The sequence below is a fragment of the Amborella trichopoda genome, chromosome 2 (genome assembly GCF_054954075.1).
Source record: "Amborella trichopoda isolate Santa Cruz 75 chromosome 2, AtrichopodaSantaCruz75HAP2 v2.0, whole genome shotgun sequence".
NCBI lineage: Eukaryota > Viridiplantae > Streptophyta > Magnoliopsida > Amborellales > Amborellaceae > Amborella > Amborella trichopoda.
In genome coordinates this window covers 36,809,470-36,835,582 of record NC_142337.1, presented here as the reverse complement: position 1 = coordinate 36,835,582, position 26,113 = coordinate 36,809,470, and positions in this window count along the sequence as shown.

The window sequence follows — 26,113 nt, the reverse complement described above, 5'->3', positions numbered from 1 at the left end:
TTTCAGTCACAAAAGGTCCCAAAAGTCGACTGTGACCAGAATCCAGGGCTTCGGTGCTCCTAAAAACTTCTCTTTCTGGGAGACACTCTTATTGTCGCCCAAATTCAAAGGTCTCAGAAACCTCTAGAACTTTGTGGATCTGTTCTAGGGATTATCTTGTAATTACACAAAAATATTCGGATCAAAATAAAATTTTTAAAAAGACAAAAAAAATATTTTTCAGTTCAATCTAAGCTTTTCTATTTTACTTTATTTTAATTTATTTCATCAAAAATATTTTTATTTCCTGCTTCTTTCAAATTTAAAGTAGCCTTATTTAATCAATATTAATAAGATAAAAATATTAAAAAATATATAAAAGCCAAAATAATGTTTTTGGGCGACACCAGCCGTGCCGCCCACCCTGCAAGGGTGACCACTAGTGCCGCCTAGGCGACACCACCCGTGTGCCCCAAATGCAAGTGTCCCAGAAAAATTTAGGGACCCATAGAACCATTTCAAGGACTTTTGGCTCCCTGTTGACCAATTTTTGACCTAAAATAAAATTTTTAAAAATATAAAAGAAATATTTTTCTTCAGATAGATTTGTTCTGTTTCTACTCTTTGGATTTTATTTTAGTTTGTTAATTTTGAATAAAATCATATTTTCCCTACTCTCACCATGCTTAGTTTAACTGTGTTTCATCAAATTAAAAACATAAAAAAATTAGGGTTGCTTACCCCTCTAAACCTATACCCACTCTTGGTCCGAACCTAGACTCACGCACCATCTATTTTAGATCTTAGTCTAGGTTCTAGCATAGATCCAAGTTTAAGAGTTTCCTCTAAAGCTAGACTAGGCTTACCCTAGTTCAGGGTCTTAACCAAAATCCATTGAGTCGAGTAAGTCTAGATTCCAATCTTGTCTTAGCCTAGGTCTTAGCTAAGGTTTTTGCCTCTAGTGTCAGGCTAGTTTTGCCCTAAGTCATCAAGTTTAGATCTTACCTAAGTCCAGATTTTCGAACCCAGCTAAAACCAATCACCATGTCAGTCACTCAAGCTACCATGATGACTGCTCCGCGTCCGATTCTAAGTTTAACCTGCCTAAACTTAGGGACCAATATGTTGTAATCCCTTGGAGTTATCGACAGACCTCGGGACAATCCATTATCCAACGCCCAAGTCTTCAATTAGAGGCAGAGTCCCAAGCATTCACTCCTAATCTTGAGATCTGTGTGGCTTGAAAAGCCAACTCTGCCTAAAAAACCTTGAATAGTCAAGGAGTCCGACCAGGCGTCGTCCTACAGGGGATTTTAAGCAACCAAAGTAGAAGTCGAGTGAGGGAAGAAATTCATGCAACATCTAAAGCCAATTCCTGTAACTCGAACTAAGATAAGTCTGAGGTGCAGCGATCTCAAAACCAAGACCCACCTAGGTCTAGGTGATCTAACTCAACCTTGAGCCACCATAATACAACTCATGGTGCGCTGAACACTGTACGAAGCAGAGGTGTCAACTCAAACCGACTCTCAAGCTAGATAGGCATCCAAGCTGCCCTCAAAAGTCTAGTTGACCTAGGTTACACTGTTCATGTCCCAACTTACGGATCGATCCCAAACCAAATTAGTGGTATAGGTCAACTCTTAGCACAGTCAAGTCAGCCGATTCTTCAATCGATCCCTTTAGTTCATCTGGTCTAACAAACCATGCAATTTTCGCTACCAGTGGCAACACCTATGGGTCAGTATGCCCCTCAGGCACCAATGTATCAAACCACCCCGGTGACTGCGGCTCATCAATCTCAGGCCCATGCAGGCCAACATATACCTCAAGTTTCGGCTTATCAGTCTACGCTTGGGAACCCACCAATCAGTGGGCCTACTGCCATTCCAAATACTCAATAGAAGGCACCTTAAAAGCAATGCAGGATATGCATGTAAGAATGAGCATGCATGAAATTCTACCCCCAAAGGCCTATGCTCATAAAACGCTTGGAGGTATGGAAGACCTTCCCTTGGGATTTGTCATCCTCGAATTTAGAAACAAGTTCAATGGGAAGAGCAATCCAGATACTCACGTCAACGCGTACATCCTCTCCGTTCGAGCTTTGCGAGACAAGCCTAACCAACTAAAGGTCATATTTTCACAAACATTGATTGGTGAGGCCTTGAACTGGCATCGGAGAACAATGTTCGCTCGACCACACATCACTCTAGATGAAATGTTCAACCTATTCGTCTCTCACTACCGCGGGTCGACACCAAGGCCTCTCTCCTTAGACGAACTCAGTGAAACAGAACAAAACCCAGAAGAATCCTTTGAGGATTTCATCGGTCGATTTCGCGAGGTGGAAATATGAGTCATTGAATATCCACTGATAGACCCAGCCAAAATCTATATGGCCTTGAAAATTCCGTTCTTGAATACAGGACATTTTTCAGCCAAGGTCTTATCCCACACTCTTTCAACTCCATGATCGAGTGGGTGGCGCAACATGAAAGGGCTCGAGGGACACCCCTTAGCACCAAGCCTAACAACAAACCGATAACAACTCCCCAAAATAAGAACAAAAATAAGGGGAATGCTTTCGGTCAGGCTAATGAGATTATCGTTAACGGATCGGCCAACGGCTCAACTACTCAACGCATCAATCAGAATAAAAAAATGAAGGGATCAGCCTAGAACCAACGCTCAAAATAATAACCAAAGACGAGAGGATAATTTCACCCCTTTCAAAGACCCATTAGAAAAAGTGTTAGAATTACTCTTGGCTAAGAATATGGTTTACCTCCCGCCACCATCTGAACCACCATTTCAAGTCATGGATAAGATCAGGTGCTGCAAATGGCATCAGAACCATGCTCATGATACTCAAAACTGCATATATTTGAAACGGGTGATTCAAGGGTTAATCAAGAGAGGAGATATCACTGTCGCACCTAGAAATCAACTTGTCAAAAAGCCTAATCAAAAGATGGGTATCTTCATAAATCTTCTCCTCAAAAATATGGTCACAATGACCAAAACGCTGGGAGCTCAAGACAACTCGAAAGAGAACATTGTTATTCACATGATTGAGTGTGGAGACGAAGAAGATGATCTTAGTCAGTTCATATTGGCTTCTGATCATCACTTTCAAGAACGCGAAGAAGATCTTTTGAGCCTCCTTAGAGGAAGCCCTTCATCTCCAAACCTAGATAACCTTCCCAAATGGGATCGATATGACGAAGATGAGAAGATGACACACTAGAGATTGATATGGTCAGGACCAATGAAAAGGCGTCATCTTCTAAACAAGGGGCCAACACCCCAAAATCTTCCATTACTCTTGCTAAGGCTGACCCTATCGAGATTCAAGCTAGCAACGTCAGCTCCTTAACCTGAAGAGGCTGAGTGTTCAAATCCATTCAATTGATGATCGATACTCTATATGAAAGAATGGAAAATACCTCAAAAACCAAACAACCAGCGGGGGCTATAGATCACGAGCCGAACAAAGAAATTCCAAGATATGCAACCACCTACGATCTACTAGCTCATCTCGGGAAGATCCAGGCCCAAATCTCCATCTTGGAGCTACTCACCAATTCACCAGCACATAGAGCCCAGATCAAGAAGGTCCTTGCCAATACACACATCCCTAGCAACACACAGTCAGATGAGTTGTGTGGAATGATCAACCAACTGATGGCACCAACACCAATCTTGTTCACAGAGGATGACATCCCAACCAGCTTCAACCGATTTCACATCCAACCTCTACACATCACGGTTTTCATGCAAGAATATGAGATACGAAGAGTGTTTGTTGATAATGGGGCTTCCTTAAACATATGCTCTATGAAAACAGTGAAGCAGATAGGAAAAAGCCCAGATGACTTCAATCCATGTCAACTAACTATCGTTGCATACGACGGAACCAAAAGACAAGCTGAAGGCATACTGCCTCTCACACTCAAGATCGACCCTACTGTCCAAGTGATAAAGTTTTATGTCTTCAATATAAAACCTTCTTTCAACATGTTGTTAGGTAGACCGTGGCTGCATGGAAACCTCGTGGTTGCCTCTACAGTCCATCAATGCCTCAAATTTCCATCTAAAATGGCATCGAAAAGGTATGTGCTGAACCCCTTGCTTTTCTCAATCCTTGTATACATAACGAGAAGCTAGCTGTAGGAGTCAAGCTAGGAGAAATCCCGCTCACTTCCTTCGAGCAAGCTGATTGTGTCACCTTACACCTAGAGGCCGGCAACCCTGTTCCTCAAATTTTGCAAACTTTTGCATTGATGGATAACGCTATCTAATGTCAACATCGATACTGTTTTGGGTCCCTCGAAGCTTGGCACACGCTCTACTCGCAAGGCTTCCAACCAGGCCAAGGCGTGGGTAATCAAGGGCAAGGGTAACAGAGGCAATTTCTGAATCATTTGAAGCCAAAATTGAAAATGCAGTGTTTACAACACAAAATCAAGGATCTAATGATGTAGATCCCTCATATTTGACAGTTTCAACTGATAAAAAATAAATGAAAAAGCAATGATAGAGAAAGTGGGAACAATCGAATTCAAATCTGAGATCAGAATGCCAAAAAACAAGCTGATCTGCTCTCAGATCTGTGGTAGAGTCAACGTGATTCGAAGCATTTCGAAACACAATTTTCAATCAGAATGAATCAAAGGCAGATCAAAATTAAATAAATACAATAAAATAAAATAGGAAATAAAGGAGAAGAAAATACTGAATTGGGCCAGATGGTCGGGGCTTCCCAAGCTTTCAAGGGCTCACCCATATAATAACCGGTTCCTTTTGCCCTTGTGGTCCAGATGTCGATCAGCAAGTCTATGGTAGTAGTAGGGTGGTTGTGCCCTAGAAATGGTTTAGATCTAGGGTTGTTGTGCCCTAGCTCTAGGTTTACTAAGGCTTAAGATGAGGGTTAGGGTTTTCTCAAGGAAGGTCGCTCTACTCTCCTAGGATTTCTCTTCCAGCCTAAAGTTTCTAAAAGTCTCGTCCAGTTTGGAGAAAAACATTTTTGAGCAGCACGAGTCGTGTCGCCTGGGCGGCACACCATGTGTCGCCCAAGGCTGGGACAAATAAAAAGTGCTCCAAATTGAAAATTTTATTTTCAAGTGTGTTCCTTAGCCTCTTTTGAATCTACCAGAAAACATTTGGGTCAAAACAGAATTTTTTACTATTTTTAATGATTTGTTTCATAAAACAGTGCAATTATAGGATGACTTGGGCAACATGCTCTGTGTCGCCCAAACCAAAACTTGTACAAATTGATGTTTTTCAATTTGGATGTCTTCCTCAGCCTTTTTTGAAGGATTTCGAGAAAATTTAGGTCAAAATGGATGTTTTTACTATTTTTAATGATTGTTTTCGTAAAACAACACGTTTACTAGATTCTTGGTCAAAACAGGCATCTGCTGGGTTCTGGGCTGGTAGAATCGTGCCGGCTCATAGGGTAAATTGTGTGACCTATGGATTATCGTTTTGCTAGGAAAATTTGATCATAAGGGTTTAAGAAAATCACAGAACTTGCCAGACTTAAAGCCGGTGTCTACAGTTGGCCCTCTTTGGCAGTCCCTGTCCTTCGTGGGACAAGAGAGTGGAAAAGAAGTAGACACGTTGTCATTCCCTGTCCTTCGAGGGGCAGGCGAATGCTCACTCCCTGCCCTTTGATGGACAGGTGAGTAGCAACAGTAGACTCTCTGATTCTCCTTGTCCTTTGAGGGGTAGGAGAATGTCAAAAATGAATGTGATCCCGACGTCACATGGGCAGATGGCACACCAACTATCCCTCCAAGTCATTGCACTCCCATGCTCACCCACCTAGGGCATTTTCATCCTAGGGTTTTCGGCATGAGGTATCGATGAGTTACACAGGCTTAAAACTTGAGATGGATTTTACAGCCATGCCACTTGACGTCAGGGTTTTTTCAGTTTGAGAATTTTAACCCTGGTAATTTCTGTGATTTCCTTAGGGGTTTCCTAAGGCTGTCTATAGTGAAAGGCTTTCTACAGAACGAGACTTGTCTGATTAATTCTGAATAGAGAGGTGAAGCAGCAATGCAGTGTTCATCACATACGGGTGTCTAAGCTCCTTCGTTTAGCAAATGTTTCAGAAATTTTGAAAGTAGGGGGAGATTTGAAATAGAACTTGAAGCAGGGACAGGTTACGACTGTAACAAAGAAATTAAAGTTTTTGAAAACACAAGACATATAATGAAAATTTTGAAAAGAGAAAGATATTTTGAAAAACAAGGTTAGTTAGTAGTTTTATCTCTTGCAACCATAGAGCCCTCTAAGCAGCTTAGTGTCATGCAGTGATGGACTATACACCCGACCTTTTACGTCATACGGGGATAGACAGTACATGTCTCGGCTCTTTTACATTGCACGAGTTTGACGTTGAGCTGGATAACCCGACCTTTTACGTCATAAGGGGCTAGACCTTACCTGTCTCAGCTCTTTAACATCGCACGAGTTTGACGTTTTTCTTGTCTCGGCTCTTTAATGTGGCACGAGTTTGACGTTTTTCTTGTCTCGGCTCTTTAATGTGGCACGAGTTTGACGTTTTTCCTATCTTGGCTCTTTAGCATCGCACGAGTTTGTTGTTTTTCTTTTCTATCGCGGCTCTTTAACGTCGCACGAGTTTGACGTTTTTTTCCATTGAAATAGGGTGGTTGTGCCTTGGATCGGACTTTGGCTGGCTGTTTAGGCTCATGCTGCCACGAAGCGTTTTTTTTTTTTTTAATTTTTTTTTTTTTAAATTTTTTTCTAGAAAATTGGTTGGCAGTTTAGGCTCATGCCACCAAGGAGCATTGTTTGTTTTATTTTTTTTTTTTTATTATTATTATTATTATTATTATTATTATTATTATTATTATTATTATTATTATTATTATTATTATTATTTATTTTATTTTATTTTTGAAATTGGTTGGCAGTTTAGACTCATGCCACCATGGAGCATTTTTATTTTTTTTAATTTTTTTGAATGTTTTTTAGAAAATTGGTTGGCAGTTTAGGCTCACGCCCCCAAGGAACATATGAAATTTTTTGAATTTTTTTTTTAATTTGAAAATATTGGTTTAATTGAAAAAAAAGGTTTTTGGCAAAAATATTTGGGCGACACGAGGCATGTCGCCCTCACTGGCTGGGCGACACCAGGCATGTTTCCCATTAAAAAAAAAAATTTTCATTTTTTTTATTTTTTTATTTTTATTTATTTATTTATTATGTTTTGGCTGGGCGACACTAGGTGTGTCGCCTATAAAAATGTTTTCTATTATTATTATTATTTTTTTTTTATAAAGTGTTGCTACCCCTGTTGTGAGGTCTTTCTCAACTTTACCCCTATTGTGGGGAGTTTGAAAAAAGAATTTTTATTGCCCTTGTTGGGGGGTCTTTGCTACGCTTGCCCTTGTAAGTGTGCAATTTTATTCATCGAAGCATAGTAGAACACTTTCTTTGCACATACTTTTCAAACTGAATATTTACAAACTCAGCCCCCTAGTTGTAGGGTTTTTGTCTCAAATTTCTGACTATTGATTCATCGTACGCACACATAGGGATGGGCTTGCCTCATTTTACCTCAAGAGATCCAGTCGAGAGAAAAAATCTCCCAGACTAGCCAATTTCATCATTGGCGAGGTTCACCCATCTCTTATATGTGGTAGTTGGTAGTTATACTCGTACAACCATGGAGTGCTGGGCTAGTTTCAAGCCTTCATAACAAGCATAGGAAGTTGGCTTCGAGAGAGAGGCCAGATTGACTAGCAGTTTAGCCTCTAGTAGTGATGGAGGAAGTCCTTTCTAAAAGGAGAATGATTTTTGAAAATGGATGATTTTAACAGTTAAATGGAAACAACATTTTCGAAGGGGATGGGGCTTATAGTTTTTCCACCTGTGGCCCCTTTGGTGGTGATTTTCTTTGTTATATTTTAACCAGAGGTGATGAAAGGATTCCCTTGCAGGATCGTGTGAACTCAGAAATCACGAAGTTGTCTTTTTACCTTTGGAGCTTTTATCCTCTGCTTCACTGATCCATGAAGAGTCTTATGGATTCTTGTCGGGCTTTCCTCTTGGAGGGTCTCGACGTTTTCTAAAGTTCGTTGAAATCACTTCGGTTTTCCATTCATGTCACCCTCCTATATCTTTCTGAGTTGGTTCGGTTGGGAACCTATAGGTTTTAGGAAGGGTCTACTTGTGAAGTATTATTGGAACTTGCAAGTACTTGTTTGTACTTGAGTATTTTGCATCAAAAGCTCCTTCTTGGATATTTTATTTTCTCTTTTACTAGTGATGCCTTTTCAGGTTTTCACCACGTTTTTTAGCCCATTATGGGTAGTATTTTTGAGATACATTACATTGATGTGGTCGTTGAGTTCGTACCCCTCCTAATTTTTGACCTTATAAGAATTGTTTGCATGCACTCAGGTAACCACGAATGGCTCCTCCCAATTAGGTTTGAAGTTGCCTAAAGGATGTGGTTTGTAGGAGTGTGGAAGATTTTCTTGAGCACCATGTCTCCTTCTTTGAATTGTCAAGGAACAACTTTCCTTTGGTATGCCCTCCCGATTCTACGCTAGTAAGCAACGATATTTTGTGTTGCTCGTAGTCATTTTTCATCCAAAGCAACAAGGGCAGTGATTCATGCTTCGATATTTCATTCCTCATCTGCATTTTTGTGAATAAGCACTCGAAGGGATGGTATCTCAATCTCGATGGGTAGCATTGCTTCAATGAGTATGAGGTCATGCTAGTAGAGTCCTCTCAGTTGTTCGGTAGGCCCATAGGGCATCATTTAGCTTTTCGTGCCAATCTCTCCCGCCTTCTATTATTTTATTTATTACTCTGAGAAGTCCCTTGTTTGTGGCTTTTGCTTGTCCGTTTCCTTGAGGGTAATAAGGTGTGTAGAATTTCTGTGTTATCCCAAACCTTTTGCACACCTTAGTGTCCTTTTCATTGTTGAGATTGGATCCATTGTCAGTGATGATTGACTCAAGAACACCGAATCTGAATACGATATTATTTTTTATGAAACGGGCAACATGTTAGCCTTCAATTTTAACAAATGATGCGGCCTTTACCCATTTGGTGAAGTATTTCGTAGCTGTTAATATAAAACAGTGGCTGTTTGAGGCTTTTGGTGATGTCATTTTGATGATATCAAGACCCCATATGGCGAAGGGCCATACGGGCAGTGTTGAGTTGGGTGATACGAATAGTGCATGGGTGAAGTCTTCATAGAGTTGACATTTGGGACACCTCTTAACGAACTTCCAGTAGTCTTCAGCCATCGTGGTCCAGTAATAGCCTTGACGCCTAATTTTCTGAGCTAATGCGGCTGCCCTAGAATGACCTCCTTCATTGTGCAACTCTGTCAGTACTTGGTCAATTTCTGGCTGATCGAGGCACAATAGAATGATGTCATCGAAGGACGTTTTGAATAAGAGATCACCTCTTACTAAGAATCCTATAGAAAACCTTCGGAGGGCTTCTTTATCCTTTTTGGTGGCTCCTTCGGAGTATAACCCATTGTTTAGTGGGGACAGAACATTGTAGAACCATGGTTTTGCCTTAACTAGCGCATATGAAACCACGAGAGACACTTCCCCATTGTTCTTCTTTTCTTGCTCCATTTCTTTTTCGATCCTTGGTGGGGAAGGGTCATGTTTGTTCCTGATGTAGAATGGTAGCATGGTGATTTCTAGAGGAATATCAACCACTGAAGCAAGGATTGCAAGGGTATCGGCGAACCGATTATTTTCCATAGTTACATGCTGAAAGGTGAATTTCTTAAAATATTTTATCATCTTTTCCACCTTTTCTTGATAGGGTTTGAGCTTTTCTTCTTTCACCTTCCAAATCCCTGGAACTTAGTTTATGTCGAGTAAGGAGTCACCAATCACTTGTGTTTGCTGGATTTTCATTCCCATGGTATTCTCAAGCCCGACTATCAAGGTTTCATATTCAGCAACGTTATTGGTACATGAGAAATTCAATCTGATAGCAGTTAGCATTAGAAAGAATTTGGGTGAGCATAGTATCACTCTTATACCTGACTCGTATTCATTCTTTGCACCGTCGAAGTATAGCTCCCAAATCGAGTACTCAATTATGAAGAGGTTCTTATTTGAGAGATCCGTGTTAACAAGAATATTGTCTGGCAATGTGTGTTCAGCTAAGTGGTCAGCAATGGCTTGTCCTTTGGCTGATTTTTGAGTGACATATTCGATGTCGAACTCACTCAATAGCATTCTCCACTTCGCCAAATGTCCATTGAGGACTAGCCTCTCCAATAAGCACTTGAGTGGGTCAATTTTTTATATGAGCTTGACTGAATGAGATAAGACATAATGTCTTAGTTTTTGCATGGCCCACACAAGTGTTAAGCAATGCTTCTCCACATCGTGTATCGCGTCTCATAGTCGACCATAGTTTTGTTGATATAGTATATCGTTTGTTCTTTTTCATGGTCTTTATATTGTCCTAACATTGCCCCCATGGTCTTATCTTTCACTGACATATATAGGAACATGGGTTTGTCTAGACTAGGTGGACTAAGGATGGGAGGTTTGATGAGGCACTCCTTGATTTGATCGAACGCTTCTTGGCATTCATTGTCCCATATGAATGGGGTGTCCTTCTTAAGGAGGCTATTGAATGGTGCGCACTTATCTGCCTATTGTGAAATGAAGCACCTTATGGCTTGTATGCGACCTTGAAGCCCACAGACTTCTTTGATGTTTCGGGGAGGAGGCATTTCAGTGATGTCTCTTATTTTGGACGGGTCTAGCTCAATGCCTCTTTGGCTTACCATAAATCCTAGTAATTTGCCGGATTCAATTCGAAAGGCACATTTTTGTGGATTGACCTTGAGTTGATGTTTCCGGAGTCTTTCAAAAATGGTTCTCAGGTTAGTGAGATGATCAGACCTGGTCTTTGACTTGACCAGAATGTTGTTGACATAGCCTTCCATAATGGTATGTATTAGATCGTGGAAGATCCTAATCATTGCCCTTTGATAAGTTGGTCCTACGTTTTTGAGACCAAAGGGCATGACTCTGTAACAGTAGGTTCCCCATTGCATTATGAATGACGTCTTGGTTTGGTCGTCTTCTGCCATGAGGATCTGGTTGTAACCTGAGAAGCCATCTATGAATGACAGTATCTCGTGACCCGCAGAGTTGTCAACTAAGGCATTTATGTTTGGTAATGGAAAATTGTCTTTGGGACATGCCTTATTGAGGTCTCTATAATCGACACACACTCCGATCCTCCCGTCTTTCTTGGGTACGACCACTATGTTGGCCAACCATTCTGAATAGTCGACATGGGTAATGAACTTCACCTTGAGTAACTTGTCAATCTCTTCTTTAATTTTGAGCTCAAGGTGAGTCTTTTGATGTCGGAGTTTCTGCCTTACAAGCTTTGCTCCTTTATTGATTATTAGGTGATGTTGCACCAATGTGGGATCAAGCCCTGGCATATCATCGTATGACTAGGTGAAGACATCGCGGTATTCCTTGAGAAAAGAAATCACATTTTCCTGCTACTTAGAAGATAAGGAGGTTCCAATCTTGGTTAACCTTTGGTCCTTTTCAATTCCTAGGTTTACGTCAATCGTTCTTCGATGATAGCCGTTGGGTCACCAATGAACCTTTTCTTGAATTGCTCAACATCGGAAGTAATTCCTCAGGTTGAGAGATTTCTTCAGACTGTTGACTCTCTTGATCTTCGTCTTGGTCATCCAATTCATCGTCTCGGGTATTATGCACTGTTATTGGGCTATCTTGAGTGATCGTCATGTTTTAAAATTCTTTTTCATTATTATCAGCTTTATCATGTTTTCAATTTTCCATGGTTTTTGACATGTCGTAAGAGGTATCGCTTATGGTACTGAAATGTTGGGGACTGGACCCACAGGTTGGTTAGATGACCACCCTGCGCCTATCCATTTTTTGGCACTGGGACTTGAAGGTGCCACTGGTATGCTTCTAACGATTCTCGAGATAAAGGAATGATCAACCAATCCCATCCCTGGGTTGGTGTTGGCGGATGAGAACCCTTGGCTTTGTTAGAGCCAACTGTGCACACCTCCTCCAGATCCAGGTCAACAAATAGGTCTTCAACTCCTAGTCCTTATGTGTATTGAGATGTGGAAGAGGGCCTATCCCCTGTTGGGGATTGGATGATCACTTTCGGCCATTTTGGAGGATGGGCATCGAGAGGATCGAGGCTTTGAATGCCCCCTGATATGAAGCACAGAGGGCTTGAAGGCTTTATCTGGCTTTGAAATATGGTGAGAGTACACCTTAGCCCTCTTCGATCCCCTTTTCTAGTTTTGGCTTCAGGTGATGCAGAAATCGCTTCCTTTACGCCTTGCTCTTGACTTCCCAAACCATAGCCAGGTTGGAAGCTTTGGGAGAAGACCATGTGCCAGGCTTCGAGGGACCCGAAACCGTATCGATGTTGGCATTGGATAATCTCCTCCATCGATGCGGAAGTTTGCAAAATTTGAGGAATGGGGTCGTCAGTCTCTAGGCGTAAAATAGCACAATCAGCTTGCCCGAATGAAGCGAGGGGGATTTCTCTGAGCTCGACTCCTACGACCAGTTTTTCGTTATGTAAGCTAGAATTGGAATAGGAAGGGGGTTCAGCGCATACCTCTGCAATGCCATTTTTAATCGGAAATTTTGAGGCATTGATGGGGTGTTGTGGTGACCACGAGGTTCTCATGTAGCCATGGTCTACCTAGCAGCATGTTGAATGAAGGTTTTATGTTTAAGACATAAAACTTTATCACCTAGATAGTAGGACTGATCTTGAGTGTGAGAGACAATACGCCTTCAGCTTGCCTCTTGGTCCCGTCGTATTCGGCGATAGTTAGTTGGCATCGCTCAAAGTCATTCGGGCTTTTGCCTATTTGCTTCACTGTTTTCATAGGGAAAATATTCAGGGATGCCCCATTATCAACCAACACTCTCCTTATCTCATATACTTTCATGAAAATAGTGATATGAAGAGGCTGAACGTAAAAGCGATTAACACTAGCCGGGATGTCATCGTCCGTGAATGTGATTGGCATTGGTGTCATTAGTTGGTTGATCATATCGCACAACTCATCCGGTTGTGTGTTGCTCAGGATGTGGGTCTTAGCAAGAACCTTTTCAATTTGCACTCTATGTGCCGGCGAATTCACAAGCAGCTCCAAGATGGAGATTTGAGCCTAGATCTTCTCGAGATGAGTCGGTAGATCATAGGTGGTTGCAGATCCTTGAGTTCTTTTATTAGGTTCATGATCTGCAGCCCATGCTGATGGTTTGGCTGTTGAAGTGCCTTCCATTCTTTCATCAAGAGTGTCTGCCATCAATTGGATGGGTTTGAACACTCAACCTCTTCGGGTTAAGGAATCAACTTCGCCAGCCTGAAGCTCGATAGGGTCAGCCGTAGTAAGAGTAATGGGAGACCTCAGGGTGTTGATGCCTTGTTTGGAAGATGATCCCTTTTCATCAGCTTTGATCATGTCAATCTCGAGGGCATCATCTTTTTCATACTGGTCCCACTTAGGAGGATCATCAGAGTTCAGGGACGAAGAGTTTCCTCTAAGAAGACTCAAAAGATCTTCTTCAACTTCTTGGAGATGATGATCACAAGAAAATATGAATTGGCTAGGATCATCTTCTTCGTCTCCATTTTCAATCATGTGAATGATAACATCCTCCTTTGAGTTACTCAGAGCTCATGTTTCTTCGGTCATTGTTGTCATATTTTTGGGGAGAGGGTTTGTGAAGATACCCATCTTTTGATTGGGTTCTTCAATAGGTTGACTTCTAGGTCCGATAGTGATGTCGCCCCTATTAATCAACCCTTGAATCACCCGGTTCAATTAGAAATAGTTTTGGGTATCATGGGCATGGTTTCTATGCCACTTGCACCATATGTTCTCATCCTTAGCCTCAAATGGTGGTTCAGATGGTGGCGGGAGTTGAACCATGTTTTTCTTCAAGTGTAACTCCAGTACTTTTTCTAACGGATCTTTGAGAGGAGTGAAGTTGTCCTCTCACATTCGATTGTTACTTTGAGAGTTAGCTCTAGGCTGACCCCTTCGATTTTGATTCATATTATTATGCTGGGTGGCTAAACCTTGAGCCTGTCCGTTAACAACAATTTTATTAACCTGATCGGAAGCTTTCCCTTTGTCGTTGCTCTTATTTTTATTTTGGGGAGTCGGGATGGGTTTGTTATCGAGCTTAATATTGAGGGGTGTCCCTCTCGCCCTTTCACGTCACGCCACCCGCTCTATCATGGAGTCGAAAGCATGGAGGATAAGTCCCTGGCTAAAGAAGGTCTTGTATTCAGGAGCTGCATTTTCTAAAGCCATGGAGATTTTAGCTGGGTCCGTAAGTGGACATTCGATGACTCGCATCGCCTCCTAGTGGAATCGACCGATAAAATCCTTGAAGGATTCTCCTGCGTTTTGTTTGGTTGCACTGAGCTCACCCAGGGAAAAAGATCTTGGTGTCGACCCACGATAATGAGAGACGAACTGGTTGAACATTTCATTTGGAGTTATGTGTGGTTGAGCGGTTATTATTCTCCGATGCCAGTTTAAAGACTCACTGGTCAAAGTTTGTGAAAACAAGGCCTTCAACTGGTTAGGCCTGTCTCGCAAGTTTCGGACGGAGAGGAGGTATGCGTTGATGTGAATATCTGGGTCACTCTTCCCATTGAATTTGTTTTTAAACTCTAGAATGACAAACCCAGGGGGAAGGTATTCCATGCCTCCAAGGGTCTCATGAACGTAGGCCTTTGGGGGTAGGATTTCGTGCATACCCATCCTTACAAGCATATCTTGTATCGCTTTTAAGGTGCCTTATTGTTCGGTAGTCAGCATGAGACTAGGCCCACCGGTAGGTGGGTTCCCAAGCATAGACTGATGATTCAAGACTTGGGGTAGATGTTGGCCAGCTTGGGCCTGTGATGGATGAGCCACGGTTAATGGGGCGGTTTGACACATTTGTCCTTGAGTGGCATACTGACCCATAGGCATCGCCACCGGTTGCGAAAACTACACCGTTGATTGGACCGGATACACATGAGGGACTGATTGAAGAATCGGCTGACTCGGCTGTGCTATGGGTTGATCTATGCTATTAAGTTGGTTTCGGACTAACCCATGAACTGGGGCATGAACTGTGTAACCTAAATGAACTAGACTTTTGAGGGCCACCTGAATGCCTATCTCACCTAAAGGCTGGTTTAAATTGATGCCTCGGCTGTGTATAGTGTTCAAGACATCGTGGGCTGTATTATGGTGGCTCGAGGTTGGATTGGATCTCCTAGACCTAGGTGGGTCTTGGTTCTGAGACCGTTGCATCGAGGGTTTATCTTGGTTCGAGTTGTAGGAATTGGCGTTAGATGTCGCATGAATTCTTCCCTCTCACAGCCCTTGCTTTGGTTGCCTAAGGTCAAACGGCTCCTACTGTGGCTACGTAAGGTTCCCTGTAAGATAATGCCTGGATGGATCCCCTGACTGTTCAATGTTTTTCTGGCGGAGCCAACTTTTCGGACCATCCACAGCTCAGGGTTAGGAGTGGATCCCTGGTACTCGGCTTCTAATCGAAGACCTGGATGATGGATAATGGATTGGCCCGAGTTTTGGGTGTAATCCCAAGGGATTACGACGTACTGGTCCTTAGGTTTGGGAAGGTTCGGTTTAGAGTCAACCATGGAGCGGTCATCATAATCGCCTTGGGTGACTGACATGGGGATCGCTCTTGGCAGGGTTCTAAAATCAGACGTGGGTAAGATCTAGACTTGACGGCCTAGGGTAGAGGTAACCTGACTCTAGGGGCCAACCTTGACTAAGACCTAGGCTAAGATTAGACTGGAACCTAGACTTGCTAGACTCAATGGGTAATGGTTCAGACCCTGAACTAGGGTAAGCTTAGTCCAGCTCTAAAGGCAGCTCTATGCTTAGACCTATGCTAGGACCTAAACTAAGATTTATACTAGATGGGTGCGAGTCTCGACTCGAACCAAGAGTAGATCTAGGTTTGGACCTGGGTGTGAGCCTGGTTCAGACCTAGACTAAGCTGGGTGCAAGCCTGAGCTCGGACCTAGAGGGTTGTGAAACTCAAACTGGATGTGGACCCGAACTGGATCAAGATTGAACTAGGAATGAGCCTTCGACTCGGACCAATAGGGGGCCTAGGTTCAGACCTGGGTGTGAACCTGGTTCGGACCTGGGCTAGGCTGTGTACAAGCTTGGACTTGGACCCAGAGAGTTTCAATGACCAGGAATAGATCAAAGATGAGTCAGGAACGAGCTTTCGGCTTGGACCAAGAGGGGGCCTAGGTTCGGACCTGGGTGTGATTCTGGTTCAGACCTAGGCTAGGTTGGGTACAAGCCTGGTCTTAGACCCAGAGAGTTTAGCTCGGACCGAAAGTAGATTCGGGCTGAGACCTAAGATTAATAGGCAAGCAAGCATACGAAAAAGTTCGACCTAGTATAATATTATTATAGATAGGCTTGGCTTGAGAGTGGGTTCCTAACTACTGAAATACAGCTAGGCTGATATAGGTCCCCGCATAGGTCTTAGCCTCCTGTTATAGGATTTTGCCAAGTCCTGTTATACGTGGAGTTGCTTTGAGGCAAAGGATTACGGAGGGGCACTCACAGTTAAAGTTACGCGAATCCCAACCGCCTCGACTCTCAAAGTTGAGTTCTCCTCACGCCTTTAACATGGATTTTGGGGGTCTTTGAAAAATTTATTTTTTGGTTTTCCGAGATTCCCCGTCGGTGTGTGCTAGAATGTGTAAAGAAGCACGCAAATGAAAAATAAAGTCAAGCACACAAGCACATAATAAGAAAGAAAACAAGTGAGCACTAGGTGCTGATCGCGTCTAGCGATGCGTGCTTCGAGGTGGAACTCCAATATAGATAGAGGGGTGAGGAACCCCAAAGAATGTAAAGTCAGAACAATGAGACTAGGCACAGTCCATGCTAAGTCGAGCATGGCCCGGATCGAGGGTGACTCGAACGGGACATGGTTCAGGAGGGTGGAAGCAGCCCTCGATGTATATTTATCCATTTTTACTTTTTTTCTTTAATTTTTTTTATCTTTTTTTAACTTTGATGAAATACAGTTAGACTAAGCATGGTGAAAGCAGGAAAAAATGGTTTCAGCCAAAATTATTAAACTAAAATAGAAAAAAGAAAAAGTCAAGAGCAGGACAGACTTATCTGAAGCAAAATATTTTTTTATTTTTTAAAAATTTATTTTTAGCAAAATATTGGTGAAATATCACAAAAAAGGCTCTGGAATAGGCCTGTGGGGTCCCAAAAGTTTTTTGGGACCTCTGTGATAGGGCGGCACAGACCATGTCGCCCGGGCAGCATAGGTCGTGTCACCCAAAAAAAAATAATTTATTATTATTATTTTTATCTTGTTGATCTTGATGAAATAATGCTACTGAAAATTACAGAAGCAGAAAACTCATATTTTTTTATGAAATAAAATTAAAACAAAGTGAAACAGAAGAACAATAGATAGAACAGACTTGTATCAAGAAAATAAGTTTTTTGGTATTTTTAAAATTTTTATTTTGGTCTGAATATTTTTTACCAGTCATAAGAAAGTCCCAGGACTCAGTATGCAAAACTTCAACAAATACTAAATTGGGCGACGAGGGGAACCAGAGAGCGTGTCGCCCTGAACCTGGGCGGCACGCCTAGTGTTGCCCAAAAACATTAATTTTTATATTTTTTTATTGTATATAATTGATAAAATAAGCTTACTTGTTCTTTGAGAAATAGAAAATAAAATAATTTTTTATGAAAATAAACTAAAATAAAGTGACAGCAGATCTAATAGAAACATATTCTTTTGTATTTTTAAATATTTTATTTTGACCTGAAACTTTGGAAACAGTCACAAAAGCATACCTGGAACATGTCTGAAAAGTTTCAAAAGATTATGAGACTTTCAAAAGTTTGGTCCTCGGATCACGCTCGATAAGCCCCACGATGGGCACCAAACTGTTTACAACACAAAATCAGGGATCTAACGAAGTAGATCCCTCATATCTGACACTTTCAACTGATAAAAGATAAATGGAAAAGCAATGATAGAGAAAGTGGGAACAATTGAATTCAGATATGAGATCAAATCTGCCTTGAAACGAGCAGATTTGCTCTCAGATCTGTGGTGGAGCCAGCGTGATCCGAAGCATTTCAAAACACAATTTTCAATCAAAATGAATCAAAGCCAGATAAAAATAAAATAAATCCAATAAAAGAAAATATGAAATGAAGGAGAAGAAATATTGAACCGGGCCGGATTGCCCAGGCTTTCCTAGCCTTCGAGGGCTCGCTCATATCAGAACCGGTTCCTTTTACCCTTGCGGTGCAGATGTCGATCAATAAGTCTCTAGTAGTAGTAGGGTGGTTGTGCCCTAGAAATGGTTTACATCTAGGGTTGTTGTGCCCTAGGTCTAAATAATTTCTATGGCACAACCACTCTACTACTACCAGAGATTTTTTGATCGACATATGGACCACAAGGGCAAAAGCACCGGTTCTGATATGGGCGAGCCATCGAAGGCTCAGGAAGCCCGCGCCATCCGGCTCGATTCAGTATTTTCTTCGCCTTCATTTCCTCTTTTCTTGCATTGTATTTATTTTATTTTGATCTGGCTTTGATTCATTCTGATTGAAAATTGTGTTTTGAAATGCCTCGAATCACGTTGGTTCCGCCATAGATCTGAGAGCAGATCTGCTCGTTTCTGTGCAGATTTGATCGTAGATTTGAATTCAATTGTTCCCACTTTCTCTATTATTGCTTTTTCATTTATTTTTTATCAGTTGAATGTGTCAGATCTGAGAGATATACATCATTAGATCCCTGATTTTGGGTTGTAAACACGGAAATCGAAGAGGTCTCGGGTGTTCTCTTATCTTATTGCAAAGTCGAATGAAGCCTTCAAGTTATCCGAGCTTTGTATCCAGAGGCATTTAAAGCCTCGATCCTCTCGATGCCCATCCTTCAAAACAGCCTAAGGTGATCCTTGAATCCCCAACGGGGAATAACTCTTCTTCCACATCTCAGCACACACAAGAACTGGAAATTGAAGACCTTTCTGCTGACCTGGATTTGATGGTATGCACAATCGGCTTTAACCAAGCCAAACGTGCTCATCCACCGATTCAAACCCAAGAATGGAATTGGTCAATTTCTCCCCTATCTCGAGAATCATTGAAAGCATACCAGCGGCACCTTCCAGTCCCAATGCCAAAAAACAGATAGGCGTAGGGTGGCCATCTAACCACCCTACGCATTCCGTCCCCAACATTTCTCTCGCGAGTCTCATAAGGGACACCTCTTGTGTTATTTCAAAAACAGTTGAAAATCAAAACATGATAAAGCTGATAATAATGAAAAAGAATTTTCAAAAACAGCGAACACTCAAGATAACCCGATAACAGTACACAATACCCAAGACGACGAATTGGATGACCAAGATGAAGATTAAGAGAGCCAAGAGTCTAAAGAAATCCCTCAACCTGAGGAACTCACATCCCATGTTGAGCAATTCAAGAAGAGGTTCGATGGTGACCCAACGACTATCATCGAAGAGACGATCTACATAAACCTAGGAACTGAGAAGGACCCAAGGTTAACCAAGATTGGAAGCTCCCTATCTCCTGAGAAGCGGGAAAATATGATTTCCTTTCTCAAAGAATATCGCGACGTCTTCGCTTGGTCATACGATGATATGCTATGGCTAGATCCCACATTGGTGCAACATCACCTAATATTCAATGAAGGGGCAAAGCCTGTAAGGCAGAAACTCCGACGTCAGAAGATCCACCTTGAGCTCAAAATTAAGGAAGAAATCGATAAACTGCTCAAGGCGAAACTCATTACCCCTATTGATTACTCAGAATAGTTAGCCAACATAGTGGTCATACCCAAGAAAGACAGGAGGATCCGAGTGTGTCTTGATTACAGAGACCTCAATAAGGCATGCCCAAAGGACAATTTTCCACTATCAAACATAGATGCCTTGGTCGACAACACTGAGGGGCACGAGATGTTATCATTCATGGACGACGTCGCAAGTTACAACTAGATCTTTATGGTAGAAGAAGACCAGGTCAAGACTTCATTTATAGTGCAATGAGGAGCTTACTGCTACAAAGTCATGCCCTTCAGCCTCAAAAATGCAGGGGTAACTTATCATCAGCCAATGACTAGCATCTTCCACGACTTAATGTACACCATCATGAAAGACAATGTTGACAACATTCTAGTCAAGTCGAAGACCACACCTGATCATCTCACCAACCTGAGAACTATTATCGAAAGACTCTGGAAACATCAACTCAAACTCGATCCCGAAAATGTGCCTTTGGGGTTGAATCCTACAAATTACTAGGCTTTATAGTAAGCTAAAGAGGCAGTGAGGTGGACCCGTCCAAAATACAAGCCATCACTGAAATGCCCGCTCCCCAGAACATTAGAGAAATTTGTGGGCTGCAAGGTCGCATACAAGCCATAAGGTGTTTCATCTCACAACTAGTAGACAAGTGAGTGTCGTTTAGTAGACTACTCGAGAAAGATACCCCATTCATATGGGATAATGAGTGCTAAGAAGCGTTTGATCAAATCAAGGAGTACCTCATAAAACCTCCCGTTCTTAGCCCTCAAAATTCAGAGAAACCCCTGTTCCTATACATGTCAGTGAGAGACAAGACCATGGGAGCAATGTTAGGACAATACGATGACCATGGAAAAGAACAAACGATATACTACATCAGCAAGACTATGGTGGACTATAGGACAAGATACATGGATGTGGAGAAGCATTGCTTGACGCTTGTGAGGGCCATGCAGAAGTTAATATATTATGTCTTATCTCATTCGATCAAGCTCATCTCAAAAATAGACCCACTCAAGTACCTATTAGAGAGATCAATCATGAACGGACGTTTGGCGAAGTGGAGAATGCTATTGAGTGAGTTCGAGATCGAATATGTTACTCAAAAATCGATTAAAGGACAAGCCATTGCTGACCACTTAGCTGAACACGCACTGCCAGATAACACTCCCGTCAACACGGATCTCCCTGATGAGAACCTCTTGACAATTGAGTAATCATTTTGAGTGCTATACTTCGATGGTGCAAGGAATGAATACGGGTCAGGTATAAGAGTCATACTATGCTCACCCGAGAAGATTTTAATGCCAACAGCCATCAGATTGAATTTCCCATGTACCAATAACGTTGTTGAATATGAAGCATTGATAGCCGGGATCGAGAACGCCATGGGAATGAAAATTCAACAAATACGAGTGATTGGTGACTCCTTACTCTTCATAAACCAAGTTCAACAGATTTGGAAGGTGAAAGAAGAAAAGCTCAAGCCCAATCAAGAAAAGGTGGAAAAGATGATCCCATATTTCCAGAAAATTACCTTTCAACATGTAACTAGAAAAAATAATCGGTTCACCGATGCCCTTGCGATCCTTGCTTCAATGGTTGATATTCCTCCAGAAATCACCACGTTGCCATTCTATATCAAGAGCAAAAATGATCCTTCCTCACCAAGAATCAAAGAAGAAATAGAGCAAGAAAATGAGAACAATGGGGAAGTGTCCCTCGTGGCTTCAGATGCGCTAGTTAAAGAAAAACCATGGTTCTGTGATGTTCTGTCCTTGCTAAAAAATGGGTTATACCTTGAAGGAGCCACCAAAAAGGAATCCCTTGGAAGGTTTTCTATAGGATTCTTAGTAAGAGGTGATCTCCTATTCAAAACGTCCTTTGATGGCATTATTCTACGGTCTCTTGATAAGCCAGAAATCGACCAAGTATTGACAGAGTTACACAATGAAGGGGGTCATTCTGGCACAGCCGCCTTAGCTTAGAAAATCAGGCGCCAAGGCTATTACTGGACCACCATGGCTGAAGATTGTTAGAAGTTCGTAAGAGGTGTACCAAATGTCAGCTTTATGGAGCCCTCATCCATGCACCGTCCGTACCACTTAACTCAACACCGCTTGAATGGCATTTTGCCATGTGGGTCTTGATATCATCAGAATGATCTCACTGAAAGCCTCAAAATGCCACCGTTTTATATTAACAGCTACAGAGTACTTCACAAAATGGGTAGAGGCCGCATCATTTGTCAAAATTGAGGGACAACATGTTGCCCGTTTCATAAAGAACAATATTGTATTCAGGTTCGATGTTCCTGAGTCAATCATTACTGATAATGGATCCAAACTCAAAAATGAAAACGTCTCTAAGGTGTGAAAAAAGTTTGGGATAACGCAAAAATTCTCTACACCTTACTACCCTCAAGGAAATGGACAAGCAGAGACTACAAATAAAGGACTTCTCAGAATTATAGATAGAATAATAGAATGTATCAAAGATTAGCACTAAAAGCTAAATGACACTCTATGGGCCTACCGGACAACTAAGAAGACTCCTACTGGCATGACCCTGTACTCATTGATGTATGGTATGGAAGCAGTGTTACCCATTAAAGTTGATATAAGGTCTCTTCGAGTGCTTATTCATAAAGATTTCGATGAGGAGCAAAAGATCGAAGCACGAATTGCTGCTTTCGTTAGTTTGGATGAAAGACGACTACGAGCAACACAAAATATTGTTGCTTGCCAGCGTAGAATCGAGAGGGCATACCAAAGTAAAGTTTTCCCTCGACAGTTGATGGAACGGGACATGGAACTCAAGAAAATATTCAACACTCTTGCAAACCCACACCCTTTAGGCAAGTGCAAACCTAATTGAGAGGGGCCATTCATGGTCACCAGAGTGCATGCAGGCAATTTTTACAAGATCAAGAATCAGGAGGGGTGCGAGCTCAACGACCTCATTAATGCAAAGTATCTCATAAAATATTACCCGTAATGGGCTCAAAAGAGTAGTGAAAACCTGAAAAGGCATAAAAAAAATAAAAAAAATCTCTAAGAAGGAACTTTTGATTAAAAAACACTTGAGTACAAACAAGTACTTGCAAGTTCCAACAATACGGCACAAGAAGATCCTGAGGACAAAGACTCCTCCTAAACCCTGTAGGTTTTTAATAGAACCAACTCAGAAAGATGCGAGAGCGTGATATGAATGGAAAACCGAAGTGACTTCGACGAATCCTGGAAGAACATTAGGACCTCTTCAAGATGGAAGCTCAGCAAGAATCCAGAGAACTCTTCATGGACCCATGAAGCACAAGATGAAAGCTCCAAAGGTAAAAAGATAACTTCGACACTTTTGAGTTCTCACGATCCAAGATGGAAGCTCAGCAAGAATCCAGAGAACTCTTCATGGACCCATGAAGCACAAGATGAAAGCTCCAAAGGTAAAAAGGTAACTTCGACACTTTTGAGTTCTCACGATCCCACAAGGAAATCCTTTCATCATCTTTAAGTAAAATAAAATAAAGAAAATGACCACCAAAGGGGCTACAGGTAGCAAAACTGTAAGGCTCATCCCTTTTAAAAGCGCTTTTCAATCTAATTGTTAAAACCTTCCATTTTCAAAACCCTTTTAGAAAGGACTTCCTCCACCACTACAAGAGGTTAAACTATTAGTCGATCTGGCATTGTTCTCGAAGTCAACTTTCTAAGCCTGTTATGAAGGCTTGAAACTAGTTAGGCACTTCATGGTTGTATGAGTATAATTGCAAACTATCACATATCGGAGATGGGTGAACCTTGCCAATGATGATATTGGCTAGTGTAGGAGCATTTTTTCTCTCGACTGGATCCCTTGAGGTGAAATGAGGCAAGCTCATCCCTATGTGTGTGTACGATATCCCAAAATCCAATTCAGAAAATATCAAACTCGTGGGATGTAAAAGAGCCGAGACAGGATAAACGTCAAACTCATGCGACATAAAAGAGCCGAGACAGAATAAACGTCAAACTCATACGACATAAAACAGCCGAGACAGGATAGACGTCAAACTTGAGCAATGTAAAATAGCCAAGACAGGATAAACATCAAACTTGTGCGGCGTAAAAGACCTAAGACATGATAAACGTCAAACTCATGCGACATAAACGAGCCGAGACAGGAAAAAAAAAGAAGGTTAAACTAGTGCGACGTTAAAAAGTCAAGATAGGAAAAACGTCAAACTCATGCGATATTAAAGAGTCGAGACAGGAAAAACGTCAAACTCGTGCAACATAAAAGAGCCGATACAGGGACTATCCAGCCCTGTATGACGTGAAAGGTCGAGTGTATCCGAGGCACAACCAACCTGTTCAATGGAAACATATCAAACTGGTGCGACGTACAAGAGCCAAGATAGGGACTGTCTAGCCCCGTATGATGTGAAACGTCGGGTGTATCCAGGGCACAACCACCCTATTCAATGGGAAAACGTCAAACTCGTGCGACGTAAACTAGCTGAGACATGTATCGTCTAGCCCCGTATGAGGTGAAAGGTCCGGTGTATCCAGGGCACAACCACGTTGTTTCAATGGAAAACGTCAAACTCATGCGACGTAAAAGACCTAAGGCAGGTACCGTCTATCCCCGTATGACGTGAAAGGTCGGGTGTATCTGGGGTACAACCACTATATTCGATGGAAAAACGCCAAACTCATGCGATGTAAAAGAGCCGAGGTAAGTACCGTTTATCCCCGTATGAACTGAAAGGTCGGGTGTATTCAGGGCACAACCACCCTATTTAATGGAAAGACATCAAACTCATGTGACGTAAAAGAGCCGAGACAGGTACCGTCTATTCCCGTATGACATGAAAAGTCGGGTGTATCTAAGGCACAACCACACTATTTCAATGAAAAAACGTCAAACTCGTGCCACGTAAAAGAGTGATGACAGGTACCTTCTATCCCAGTATGATGTGAAAGGTCGGGTGTATTCAGGGCACAACCACCATGTTCGATGAAAAAACATCAAACTCATGCGCCGTAAAAAGATCAAAGGCAGATATCGTCTATTCCCGTATGATGTGTAAGGTCGGGTGTATCCAGAGCACAACCACTCTGTTCGATGGAAAAACGGCAAACTCGTGCGACGTAAAAGAGCCGAGGCAGATACCGTCTAGCCCTGTATGGGGCCAAAAGGTCGGGTATATCCAGGGCACAACCACCCTGTTCGATGGATTCCATCTATCCTTGTATTGATGTGAAAGGGTCGAGTGTATGGTCCATCACTGCATGATGTTAAATTACTTAGAGGAGTTCTATGGTTGCAGGAGTTAAAATGCTAACCAACCTTGTTTTTTGAAATATCTTTATCCTTTCAAAATTTTCACTATATGTCTTGTGTTTTCCAAAAACTTTAATTTCTTTGCTAAAATCATAACCTGTCCTTGGTCCGGGTTCTATTTCAAATCTCCCCCTACTTTAAAAAATTCTAAAAAAGTCTTAAATAAACGAAGGAGCCTGGACACCCTATATGATGATTACTGAGTTGCCGCGATTGTCGCGTTGCTGCCTCGTCTCTCACTTCGGATTCGGCCAGACAAGTTTCTTCCTACAGAAAGCCTTAGGAAACCCTAAGGAGATCAAAGAAAATGCCAAGGTTAAAATTAAAACTACAAAACCCCCTAAAGTTAAGAAGAATGGCTAGAAAATCCAGCTCGAGTTTTAAGCTTGTGTAACTCACCAACATTTCACATCGAAAACCATAGGAGGAAAAATACCCTAAGTGGGTGAGCTCGGTGAGCATAATGACTTGGAGGGATAGTTGGTGTGCCCCCTAATCACGTGTCCTCAGGAAGAAATTTAAAATGTTTGCTTTATCTTTGATGTTCACCAGCCCCTCGAAGGACAGGGAGTGCCAAAGTGTCTACTTCTTTGCCACTCATATGTCCCTCAAAGGATAGGGAGTGCCAAAGAGGTGTAACTGTAGACACCCCATTTTAAATCTAGCAAATTCTATAGTTTTCAAAACCCTTAGAACCACATTATCCTAGTAAAAGAAATTTAATTACCCCAAAACTACCCAAATCCTATCCCAATTTGAAGTAGAGCCCAAGATCTTTCCAACGGTCTAAGAATCGCCTGAATCGGACCTACAGATAAAAATATATAACAAATGACAATTTCATCCGTATGATACC